Here is a 12523-nt window from a genome sequence, read left to right as displayed (position 1 = left end):
AAAAAGTGCATGAGGGTTTTTACAAGGGGTGTGTGTGTGGGTGTGTGTGTGTCTCAGTCTGGACAAGTCAATGACTCTTGCTCTTTGTTAGTTTTCCGTCCTCATTTCTCACATTTGCAATGTTTGGACTTAACAACTGCAGACAGTTAACTATTACTAAAAGTATTTCCTTTGGAAATGTAAATCAGTAGAGCTTTGTTTGCTGATTTTTAAGGTTTATGTGAGAGTTGCTTTTTCTATTTGTTTGTTTGTGTTTGTTCTTTTTAATGAAAACAGTTAGAGGGCCAAATTGGATGAGAATCCCTGGGAAACATGCTTTTACTTTTTGCATTGCATGGTGTAGAGAGGATGTGAATTATTTGTATATACTGAAAGAAAAATCCTGCTTGGCTTATCAGGGTTGTAGCATATTGTTAGAAACTATTTCTATGAAAGCAGAGTTGATACTTGAAGAAAACTGGGAGGGGTACCTTCACGTATTGAAGGATCACCACTGGTTTTCTGCAGATACCTGCTCGCCAAAGACTGGCCTTCCACTGACCAATTCTGCAGAACTTACAAGAATTGTAATTTAAAAGGTAACTGAACAACAGATTCTGGCAGTGCAACAGAATGTATTACCCTGGTGAGTGATAGGAATATATCATGGATATACTGGTGTGGTTATAATTGTGTAAAAGTTCGTATGTATTTACTACAAATATATATTTGTGTTTGTGTGTGCATATACACACAGACACGGAAATTTTAAAATTATGTTGAGTGATTTCTCATCTCTTTGAATGTTTTCACTTGTGCATGAAGTGAACTTTTGTTTGTGATGTTAACATTGTGCAGCATGGCTTAAGATGTGAAATGCAGAGGGCAGGATTTATCCTACTCATAGCTGGCTGCTACATGAGATACTGTCTCAGTGACCTGGCAACTTAAATCAGCAAAGCATTTGTCTGCCTAATGTGTTCATTCACCGGTGTCAACTTGCTGCATGCTCCGAAGAAATCCCGCTGTTCCCCTTGATGTGCATCCCTGAAACAGCACAGCTGCCAGGTACACTGAGGTGACACCTTTCTTGATGCTGGTGTCACTCAATATCTGAAGTCCTAGGAGGTGCAATGTGTTGGTATTTTCCTGTGTGATCCCAGTCACACTCACCCTCCTCTCCAGTCTGAAATGAGAGTTTCACTGCATCTAGTCTCAGATGTAGCTTGAACATACATCAGCCTTTAAGATCTAAGACTGAAGCCAAGTCCATGAACAAAAATGTAGTGGTGAGCCTGCCTAATGCAACCCCCCAGTGAAACTTTTGGTGGGAGATCTGGGGTTGTTTCAAGTGTCTGCTTAAAGGTTGTTTTAAGTGTTGCTTGTGTGTTAAAGACTGGAGATGACTTGTCCTTAGAGAATGCACAAGAAGCATCACAGTCATAATGAGAAAAACAGAAACAGGATAGTCCTTGCAGAAGCACACAGCTTTCATTTGATACTCATGGTCTCATTCATAAAACCTGACATCAGGCTCTTTGTTCTTGCCTTCATAGGTACTTCAGTTAATCCCACTGTGTTTGCTTTCCTCTTCCTCATAACTCAAACTGGGTTTTGGTTTAAATTGAATATATAGTTATTTTTCTTTATTGTTTCCCTCAGTCCCTGAGCTCTGTTTCTGCTTTAGAGACACTCCTTGGCAGCCACGGGAGGGCAGTAGGTCTATGTGGAGAAGTACCAGCCATTTTAAAGTACTCTGCCATGTGCCCCTTGTTTTTCAGAGAGGCTGAAGGCCCTGGAATCTCCTTCGTGGCAGGAAAAAAAATAAAGGCAGGCACCCCACACCGCAGCACAGCTGTGGTTTTGGCCCAGCATGGGAAAGACTTCCAGTGAGAACAAGCTCATGCTGAACCAAAATTCATTTAAAACCAGCTCTTTTCAGTGTGATGCCATGTTCAGCACTGCAGTCCTGGGTGAGATGCTGCTGTTACGTTGCACACTCAATTTTGTTTGGCTTCTCTCTCCCTTTTCTTTTTTTTAATGAATCATCCAGACCTAGTGTGATTCCTCAAAGCCCCAAGCATAAGTAAGGAGCTCCTCCAGCATTGCTAAATTAAATTTATTACAGAAATAAAGATTTCTTCTGAGCATCTTCAAGAAGGAAAGGAATAATTATACTTACTGATTTGTCATTCCTCCTCTCACTTCCAGTCTCCTATGCCAGTAGGTCTTGCTAATCTGGGGGGAAAAAAGAGCACACAGCTGTCATTCCAGCTCTTGGCACTGAAAAATCTAGGGACAAGCTAGATAATATTGGATGGGGCTTTGAGCAACATGGTCTAATGGAAGGTGTCCCTGCCCATCACAGTGGGGTTGGTACTAGATGGTTTTTAAGGTCCCCTCCAACCCAAGCCATTCTATGATTCTCTGTTGTTTGTGTCCTCAGGAGGACCAGAAGGTATCTTACTTTCTTGAACTCAGCTGTTTTGTAAGAAAGCAGTCTGGAGAGATGCGGTATCTTTGCCAGAAATTCTTCTACAACACTGTTTGTATGCCCCCAACACACATTGTATTTCTTCCTTTGTCCTCAGGTAAAGTGATGTGAGCTGTTCCCATTCTACAAGTGGGAAATAAAGCAAGAGAGAAAATCATGGAATCATAGAACAGTTTGGGTGAGAAGGGACCTTAAAATCATCTAGTTCCAGCCCCCTCATCCGGGTAGGGACACCTTCTACTAGGTTGCTTTATCCAGCCTGGCCTTGAACACTTCCAGGTATGGGGCATCCGCAACTTCTCTGGGCAACCTGTGCCAGTGCCTCACCAACCTCACAATAAAGAATTTCTTCCTAGTACCTAATCTAAACTTACCCTCTTTCAGTTGGAAGCCATTCCCCCTTGTCCTATCACTACATGCCCTGTTAAAAAGTGCCTCTCTCTGTTTCTTTTGTGCTCCCCTCGAGTACTGGAAGGCAACGTGACCATGCTGAGTTTGAGCTTGGATACATAAGGAAGATCTGTCCCCATCAGCTCATGGCATCAAACACCATCACACCAAGTTACTGTTACTTCTTGCTTACATATTGCTTTGCTGCAGGTTAGCTGTTACCCACCTTTTGCCACTCTAAATGCAAGATGCCTGCCCTGAGCACTGAAGGAGTTAGGCAAGTATGAACTGTTATCTTCATTGTGCAACACATTTGACAGGTGCCAGAGAGCACGATTTGGGAGGTGTCAGTGCTCAGCACTATTTGTGGCTCAGTATTGAAAAGATATAAATAAACAAAGACTATGAAGTGGAACTAGCTAAATTTCTTGATATAGAAACCTGAGACAGGTACAGGGCCAAGTAGAAGGAGTGGAAGTTTTCCAAAACTGGGAACTGTTTGAGCCCTATCAATGCAGCCTGAGGTAAGCTCCCACAGCCAACTCGGGATTAGATCTGTGCAGAAATGAATGCCAGGAAGCCTGGCACTCCTGAACTTGCCTTGCAGAAGGGGGTGGAGTAGGAAAAGCATTAGGCTATTTTCTCCTGGATCACTGGTTTCTATGGTTTCAAGGAGACCTTGCTCATGCAGGTATAAAATATGAGTTAACTCCACAGCTAACTTGCATTTAAGCAGATCAGGAACAATGTATAAAGTGAAAATGTGGAAAACTGATCCAGCCTATTTAACTTACGCCATGCCACCTTCAACCTTAATAGAAGCTTAATACAAGCATTTAAAGTTCTCCCTGACTTCACGGAGCTTCATCTGTGTATGAAAGAATATGAGCCTTCCTTGACAGCCAGTGTAAGACGAGCAAGATCCCTGGAACTAAAGGTAGGATTCAGGATTATTTTAAAAGCTACCTATCCTGTGTACCAACAGTTAGCAGCAATATAATGCCAGTAGCATTAACAGAACTGTTCTAAACAGGAAAGTCATCCCTTCATCAAGCCAGAAAAAACATGCTCTCTCTTTAAGCCCCTACCAAATACAGTCTTTGTGATATTCTGGAAAGTTCAGATTTGAGCTATTTTTGTTCTCCAGCTATTATACTAATACTCTTCCTGAGTAGTGTTCTGTTAAAATTTCAAGATGCAGGAAAACTTTAACTTTCTTCTTTAATATGGAAAAGAATCCCCCTGATTTCTGCCCCTGTGATTTGGGTGGGCAAGCAAGAATGAGATGGCAAATGCACTAAACGAGGACTTAAATAGGATAGGAAAATGAGGGCATTCAGCATGAAAAGGGTTAAGGTACCTTCTCTGCTACACTTGTGTGCACATGCTACCTAACACTGTCATGAAATAGGAGCACTGCTGCAGAACAGTAGGAACATCTGTATTTCAGGGAAGGAGTAACATTTCCTATGCTGGGAAAGCAGACCACCAGCTAAACTGAAGTCACAGTTGCTACAGTGCTTTGAGTGGATGGTGCAGAGTGTAGTCACTGTCCAGGCTGCATCCTTAGATACTGTATGTGGTGGGACTGCTGAAGGAAAGGGTCATCTTTGTGCTCACACCTTGGGCTCCTCCAGGCTAGAAATCTCACAACTGTCTGGGAGTTGATGGGGGAATGAACCTGCAGTGCTGGTTCTCAGCACTGCTGTGCCTGAAGGCAAACTCTTCTCACTGCACAAACTCACACTAGCACAGAGCAGGTTGAAATGACTGCTGTGCTTCCACTGAGGCTTTCCAAACACTTCTTTAGGCATCAGGAGCACAACAGAGCAGAATAATGCCATTAACCTTTCATTACAGATAGGAGTTGAATAATTTGCTCAGGGTCAAATGAAGGGCTTAACCTGGATGTCTGGAGCGTCTCTCAATCAGTCACTTCCTACCAGAGGCTTGTTAATTGCTGGTGTCTCCCTCTTAGTTGCACTCTGGTATGTGTCAGTCAGGATGTTCTGCCACCAGTCAGTCGGTCGCTCTCTGTCCAGGTATGCAGACACAGATGTAGATAGCAGAGGTTAGATTATGCAGTCCTGCTCAAATGGCCTCTGGAATTGGACTGATAGCCACAGCAAAGCAGGAAAAGGGTCAGTCAGCACCCAAATGTAGCAATGATCCTGTCTTCCCATACTGGTTTTGGTTTTTGAAGCCACATCCCTGCAGACTGACTGCTAGAAGTAAAATGTCATGACAATCTGTGAATCATCATCTGGCAAGTGGATGGAGTTTATGAGTTTGTCCATTTGCCACACAGGGACTCAGAAACACCCTGCAGCTTTCCACGTCTCTGTCCCACACCTTGCTGTGTTTGGAACAGTGAGTCAGGAAGCCAGGAAGCCAGAACAAGTACTGGCTTTCAGGGCAGTGAAAAAAAACAGTGTCTTGGGGATGATTCCAGGCTAGGGCAAGGTGGCTCACTGCTCTCCAGCTCTGTGAGACATGGCAATGCCGTGCCAAAAGCCAGGGCAATGGCTGAGTTTGGCAGCACACTTTGCCATTAACCAGCAGAACTGTGATGACTAGTGTCGATTCTTAGTTCCAGTAAAGTGTTCAGAAATAATATGTTCTCTGGCTCCAGCCCGCCTTCCCATTTAGAACAACTCTAACCAGACTGTTCAGATAACCCTTCTGTCCTTGGCAAAAGGCTTTTCAGAGCGGCTAAATGCAGACAAAGGACTTGTTTCTGTTTGCCTAGCTTCAAAATTAATTTGCCATGTTTGCCCAGGGGGTGAATGGCTTTGCCAGTTATCATCTGTAAAGTTAATCTGGGCTGGAAGCCACAAAGAACTGAGCCTTTCCACCTTGTCCATGAAGGATTGATTGAGGTACATGTAAATAATCAGGTGCCAAGGGAAGAGAGCAGAACACCAAACTATGCAAGCAAATGCAATTTACAATAAGCAGAAACAACTGATCTGTCTAGTCCAGACAAAGAAGAATTACAGACTAAATAATGTTTAACTGAGTCCAACAGAGAAACAGAAATGCCATGTTCTTGAGGCACACAGACGCTAATCAGGCTACTGCACTCTTCATCTCATTCAAAATGGCTTTGCTCAACACTCATAAAAAGCACTGTTGTGCAACACAATTTGAACTGGCAAGTATAATATTGTGAATGTTTTACTATATAAATTGCTAATGTGGCAGGGGCAATGGTGCCTGTCCCTGCCCTGCACTGTTCCACACACTACCCAAAAACAAGGACTGGTATCCCTCTCTTCCACTTAGTGCTTGTATCTGCACCTCTTCACCTGGAACTGTCCTTGTCTTAATGTACTCCACCCCCACAGGCTCGTCTCCAATTTCCAAAGCACCCAGGATCCACTTGACACCCACATGGTGAAGTTTGGAGGGGTGAGTGGTATGAGGCACAGCCACGCCTGGTGTGGTGGTGTTTCCATGGTGTGCTGCACAGCCCTTTCTGACAGCCTCCTGTCACTGAGGAAAATGGAGTAGCTTAGGCTTGTTGTGGCTTGTTACCACCTCACCCTGACAGTAGCACCTAGTTTTGTTTTCTTTCATCATCCTTCCCCAAAGCAGTCCCTTTCTGGGTGATATGGAAAGGAGGGAGGTGTGAGCAGGGGCACGCAGAGGCAAGGCAAAACGAAGGGGGCAAAGGGAAGGTTTTTGTGTCTTCTTCACCTTAATTTTTTTTTCAATTAGGGGCCAAGACAGCCCTTCAGCAGTCCCTTCTCCTCCACAGAACCTGACAGCCACCTCTGCTCATCTCCACCCAGCCATGGGTCTCGGACCCCTCCAGCAGGCCCACTGGCATTCCCTGCCCTCTCCAGCTGTGCAGAGCAAGGGTGCTCACTGAAAGCTCCAGAAGGACAACAGGGGTGGGAATAATGAAATTTCTCTGTGGTGACCAGTAACATGACCTGAGGGAATGGCATAAAGTTGTGTCAGGGGGGGTTTAGGTTAGATACTAGGAAAAGGTTCTTCAGCCGGAGGGTGGTTGGGCACTGAAACAGGCTCTCCAGCAAAGTGATCACAGCACCAAGCCTGACAAAATCCAAGAGGTGCTTGTCAATGCTCTCAGGCACATGGTGTAATTCCTGTGGTGTCCTGTGCAGGCCCAGAAGTTGGACTCAGTAATTCTTGTGGGTCCCTTCCAACTCAGCATATTCTGTGATTCTAGGAAATATCTGTCCTGCTCCCTGCACTGTATCTTCCTCTTGGACATAAAATATTCACTTGAGATCTGCCACACCAGCCCCTTCTGACAGCACTAAATCATCTTAAAATTAAATTGATAACTGAAATGGCATCTTGTCTCTGTCCCTTTGCAGTAAGTGGAGAGAGAAAAAGGAAGTACAAGTGCAGTGAATGCCAGAATGCTTTGGGATGAAAAGACACATTTCAGAAACTGCAGTTCAGAGCAGTACTAATCTTAACAAAAATAGCTCATAATTTGTATCCTATGATGATGCTGGATGTGCATCTACCATTGACTGAGTCAGCGAGATCCCATTTCTCTGAAAGCTCTTGCTCTCATTCTTGGCCATAAAGCCACATAAATAACATATGGTACATACAGCATCATTGACACCTGCCAAAGCTTTGAAATACTTACAAGCTAACTACTAAAGCCAAGCCACCTGTCCAGTGACTTCCATTTGAGTTGTTCCATTTCATAATCCCTATATTATTATGTTGATGGAACGCCATAAATCTACATAGTCAGAGAAGACATTCCATCTGCCCTGAAATTACCCTCTGGAGAAGATGAGTGAACTCACAGCAAAACCCCTCAAGAGGTAGCTCATCTGAGCCTCAGAAGTTGCTTGGAGGAGGAGGACTGAGGGAAACATTACCAGTGCAGCTTTTCCTTTGTGCTATGAACATGAGAGAAGGATGGTGACATATATTAGGGATTCCTAGAATCATTAAGGTTGGAAAAGACCTCCAAGTTCATCAAGTTCAACCATACGTGTTGCGGTTAGAGAAACAGCTTGGGCCTGTCCTACGCAAGAGAATTTCTGAGTGTTCTCTGAGCAGCCTAGATACTTGTAAACCTAATTACATGACCAATCGCGGCTTAATTGAGGCTCCATTAACTTTTTTTTCTGCAGGTCAGTGGTCTGCCTACTAATTTTCTGTTGCAATGGAACCCTTCTTACTGCAGGGCCCAAAGATCCTTGCAGGCACTGGTTCTCTAATGTTTTCTGTTGGTAAAAGTTTAGCCCTTCTGGCTCATTCCTCTCTGTGTTCCTCTCCAGGGACATTGTGTTGGGTCCCACTTTGTACAAGGCTTTGAAGAAGTCAGCTTTCACCAGGTGCTTCAGTCAGCACCAGCACTGGCAGAGGTTTATTTGGGTGTTCCCTGGCTCACAGTAAGTGGTGAGATGATTTCTGGTGAGAAAACAGACTCCTCTCAGAACTAACAATTAACAGGGAAAGGAAGAAAATCCCACCCAAGGGATTTTCCTGCTGGCAGTCACAGCCAGGGAGCCTTGGGCTCGCCCTTCCCAGCACCCTTCTTGCTGCTCCTGCCCCAGGCCTGCAGCAGAGCTGCACCATTAAGACCTTCATTACATAAATATCAACAAGCAGTATCAGGTGGGGATAGGATGGCACAGCTAAAGCATCTGCTGTGGAGTCAGGACTTCCAGCTGCTACATGAGGCTCTCCCACTGACCTGCAAAATTAGGATATTTTGAGAATTAAATAATCTTGAACAAACCATTTTAACATTAGTAGGAAGAAGCTTCTGGGGGACTCCCACACTAGTTAAATTGTAACTATTTGTTATAATTTAAATTTATTATAATTTTTGTTATATATGAAGATAGATCACTGTAGTATTTATAGCTTTATAATAATATTATTATAATCAAGCTTATAATGATTCTATTCTAATAAAAGATTGATTTATATAGCACTCATAGTTTTAAGTTTCTTGCTCTAAATGCTCACAGAAATGTTTCTAGATAAGGCAGTGTGTATATTGAGATTTGACTGATTAGAACACTACCAAACAAGCTACAAGAAGTAAATGACAGCTGTATTGCCAAAAATGGGTTTTAGCTGATTTATTAATAATGTTTACTTCTTGTTCTTATAGCTAATCAAGAGATTCCTCAAAGTCTATGAACTTGGTCTTTCACAGGACTGATTTGGCTTGCTCTGAAAATTCAGCCCTGCACTGCACAAACCTCCAAAAGAGTGCAGGTATATAGCTCAAAAATTATGTGAGATTTAGACAGTTGATGCAAAACCTTTTAACATCTAACAACCTTATTCTGCTGTCACATCCCACTGGAGGCACAAAAGCATGAATGGATATAAATGTTTAGGTATTTACAAAGAAGTTTCATAGAATCATAGAATGGTTTGGGTTGGAAGGGACATTAAAATTTGACTAGTTCCGACCCTCTGCTGTGGGCAGGGACACCTTCCACTAGACCAGGTTGCTCAGAGGCCCATCCAACCTGGCCTTAAACACTGCCAGGGATGGGGCAGCCACAGCTTCTCTGGGCAACCTGTGCCAGTGCCTCCCCACCTTCACAGTGAAGAATTTATTTTTAATATCTATCCTAAGTCTGCTCTCTTTTAGTTTGAATCCATCCCCCATTCTCCTGTCCCTACTGGCCCTTGTAAAAAGGGCCTCTCTTATAGGGACTGGATTTCTTCCCTCTACCCTGCTTGGAAGGGCTTTATATAATAATGTTTGCACAGCACATTCAGCAGATCAGTTTCTACACAAACCTTGCACAGATTCAGTGCCTGGATGAAGTTGCTGTTTCACCTACACTGCTTTGATGAAGGGCACAAAATCAGAATGGGACAACCTGGGCTGCCAATCCCCAAAAGATTCCTGTCCATGTCTCCTGCCACTGGACAAGGCATAGTTAGCACAAAGCCTGATTGCATATTTGCCTGGGATTTGGATGGGATTGGAGGAGGGCTCCATTCTCATTTCCTCTTGCTGAACTTCCCCATTAAATAATATGAGTAAGGCTGAAGAGAGAAGACAAGAGTATGCATAATGATTAGGGTCTCATTGTGCAGGTTGGGTGCTGTTAAGTCTTCACAAGCAGAGAAGGGAACCTGAATTTGAACACCCCAAAGCCCAGAGGAACAGTCAACAAGGCTGTTAACTAAACACTGATGCCCTTCCTGAAGAAAAGGGTGACGCCTTTTCTATTTTCCAAATGCAACACCCTGCCCCCTCCTTTTTTCACTATTACCATTTTTCTTCAGTTTACAGGGAGATCTGCTGTGGAACAGCTCTCCCAGCGCTTCAAATACATCATGTTTAACTTTTTATTCAGGATTGTGGACAAAGTAGGCAACCATCCCCACAAAAAATTAGCCTCTGGATTCTGAATTGAGTCCTGGGTGTCCTGTCCTTATTCCCCCTAAAAACTAAAAAGTAACAAAGAAGGACATACACTATTTTTTCCCAGCAGCTTCAGTCCACTTTTTAGTCCTACCTCTTTGCACTCCAAATTAGGTGGGAATACAGACACTTCTCTCTTCTTTAAGTACAGAAAGAGCTAGCCATGAGCTCAAGTTCAATGGGTCTTTTAAGGCTGCAGAAAGTCTGGCAGGAGAAAGTGTGATGCAAATTGAACAGCAGTGGCAGAAATATCCAATGGTTTACCACCTGTGAATAAAGGGAACGAGTCAGGCCTGTCTTTGAGACATGGGGAGAGCTTCCCCCTGTGCTTGTTCTGCCTCCATCTCAAACTATGGCAGCCTGCTCATGCAGAAACCTCCAGTTCTCCGTGCTCAGCACAGTGAGTAAGATGTTTCACAATTAATGCCAAGCTGATGCAAGCAAAGTGATGTTACACAGAAACTGCGCACTGACATCCAAATTCAATACAGGAACAGATAAAAGGGTGTCGTTAGAAAAGACATCCAAAACTTACCTTTTTCCAGATGAGGGCATATATGATCTTTCCTTTATTAGAAATAGTATGAACCTAACCACAAATAGAACAATTAATTTGTGTGCATTTCCACAGGTGTGGGTATTGAAATGAAGAAAACTAGGTATTTTTTTGATGTAACTTTTCAAGGCTAGTGACTTATTGCAGTCATGTTTTTGCTTCATCTACATATTGAGTCTCTGTCCCCTTATCAAACATCAAAGGATCATGTTTGCCCTTTCCATTTCAGATATATTTTGTCTACACACAGCCTGTGTGTTAAGCATTTTATTCAATAATGTGCCTTTCCCAGGGAACTCTTTCTTTTTTCACCTTTCAAATTCAGCCTTTCTAGTCCTGATTGGGGCTGGCTTCTTATTCGATAATGTTTGGGTGATGAGTTTTCCTAAATTGATTTGTAGCTGTCTGTTCAGTGCCTTACAGAGACCTCCTCATGGCTTACATGGGAAGCTGAGAGGAGTTTGGGGGAGATGCAAATATTTTAATTTTTTTAAAAAAACAAGAAAAAATATGTGTAATACTTGAACAATATTTGGTATGATCCTAAACACCGGCCAAACAATCTTTGGTCTGAGCAGCTGGAGATAATAATTATCTCTCTCTGCAGGGGAGAGCAACTTTGGCAATAGCAGGTTGGCAGTAATATTCACAGGTTTGGTACAGTTAAACCCCTCTGCACACTTACAGCAGACCATTTATCCATTTTCCTTCTTCACAAATCGACAGCATCTGTATCTCCTACTGACTTAGATATAGGTCCTCTGGTGTGGATTTAAGTGCTCAATTCAAATTACTAGTTAGCTGAAAAAGTTGGCAGAAGCAAGCAATTGACAGTAGCGAAATTAAAGCTCAGGGCTGTTTGTTGGTCACTCCTGCAAGTTATATTACAACTAGAGAAGGATTAAGAATCCTGTTTGGTTTAGGAAGGAATGAATGATTTAATCTCCAAACCTCATCTGAATGTATTCCTGCACTGATGCAGCCATGTGGCAAATGCACCATAACGACTGTATTGTTATTTTTCAGACGGGAAAGTTGCTGACAGAGGCGGGCTCTTACCAGAGCATCCAGACAAGCACGGAGCTGGCTGTTGCTGTGAGCCCCTTGCAGACGCCGCATCCCTGAGATCGACCTGTAGGGCACTGCATTTATTTCCAACGTGCTTAAGAGCATTTCCCAACAAAGTGAATAATTCCCAATGCCTGCGTGAGACGATGCTTTGAAAAACCACACAGGCAGCCACAAACAAAGGATTCCTGGACACGGAGCTCCCCGAACTGGGAGTCGGTCCCTTCGCCTGGCATTTCCCTGGAGTCTGCCGGGCGCGGGGCTCCTGCCCGTCTCCTCACGCACATTAATGGGGACTGTGGGACCGCCTGAGCAGCGACACCCCAGCCTCCCCGAGCCCACCTCAGCTGTGGGATGCGAGCGTTTCCCACCGCAGGACCACCCTCCCCCGCCCCACCAGCCGGGACGGCGGTGAGACGCCGCCACCTCCGACTGACACCGCGACCGGGCCAGTCCCCGTTGGCTGCAGAAGCCCAGCCCGGGGGGAGCCAGCCCAGCGCCGACAGACGGTCGCCGCCCCGCTCGCAGCACACGCTCCTCACGCCTCGCCCCGCTCCCCGCCGCCCCCCCGCCCCCCGCCGCACGGACCTCACGGGCCTCACGTCCCCCTGCAGCCGCCGCGCGCGCCGCGCCG

The 12523-nt window shown here is 44.4% G+C and overlaps 1 protein-coding gene and 1 long non-coding RNA gene across 3 annotated transcripts in view; one reads left to right on the top strand and one right to left on the bottom strand.

Annotated features, from left to right (window-relative positions):
• Positions 1-2023, top strand: part of PSEN2 (presenilin 2) — a 19366-nt gene extending 17343 nt beyond the window's left edge. Inside the window, exon 12 of the mRNA XM_088053042.1 lies at positions 508-2023. The gene's annotated coding sequence lies outside the window, so the exon portion shown is untranslated. The remainder of the gene's footprint in view (positions 1-507) is intronic.
• Positions 1-12523, bottom strand: part of LOC106628204 (uncharacterized) — a 23803-nt gene extending 11280 nt beyond the window's left edge. The window contains exons 1-3 of one of the 2 annotated variants that reach the window (XR_015772167.1): positions 12478-12523; positions 10360-10532; positions 2162-2217 (exon numbers count right to left, since the gene is read on the bottom strand). This is a non-coding gene — a long non-coding RNA (uncharacterized LOC106628204). Of the gene's footprint in view, positions 1-2161; positions 2218-10359; positions 10533-11880; positions 11963-12477 lie in introns of those variants that run through there. The other variant, XR_001331490.2, reaches the window with a different exon arrangement.

The sequence above is a fragment of the Pseudopodoces humilis genome, chromosome 3 (assembly GCF_049639895.1).
Source record: "Pseudopodoces humilis isolate 2021_Gansu_Grassland_sample_001 chromosome 3, ASM4963989v1, whole genome shotgun sequence".
Lineage (NCBI taxonomy): Eukaryota > Metazoa > Chordata > Aves > Passeriformes > Paridae > Pseudopodoces > Pseudopodoces humilis.
Note: the sequence above shows the minus strand (reverse complement) of the source record. Positions and strands in the feature narration are given on the sequence as shown.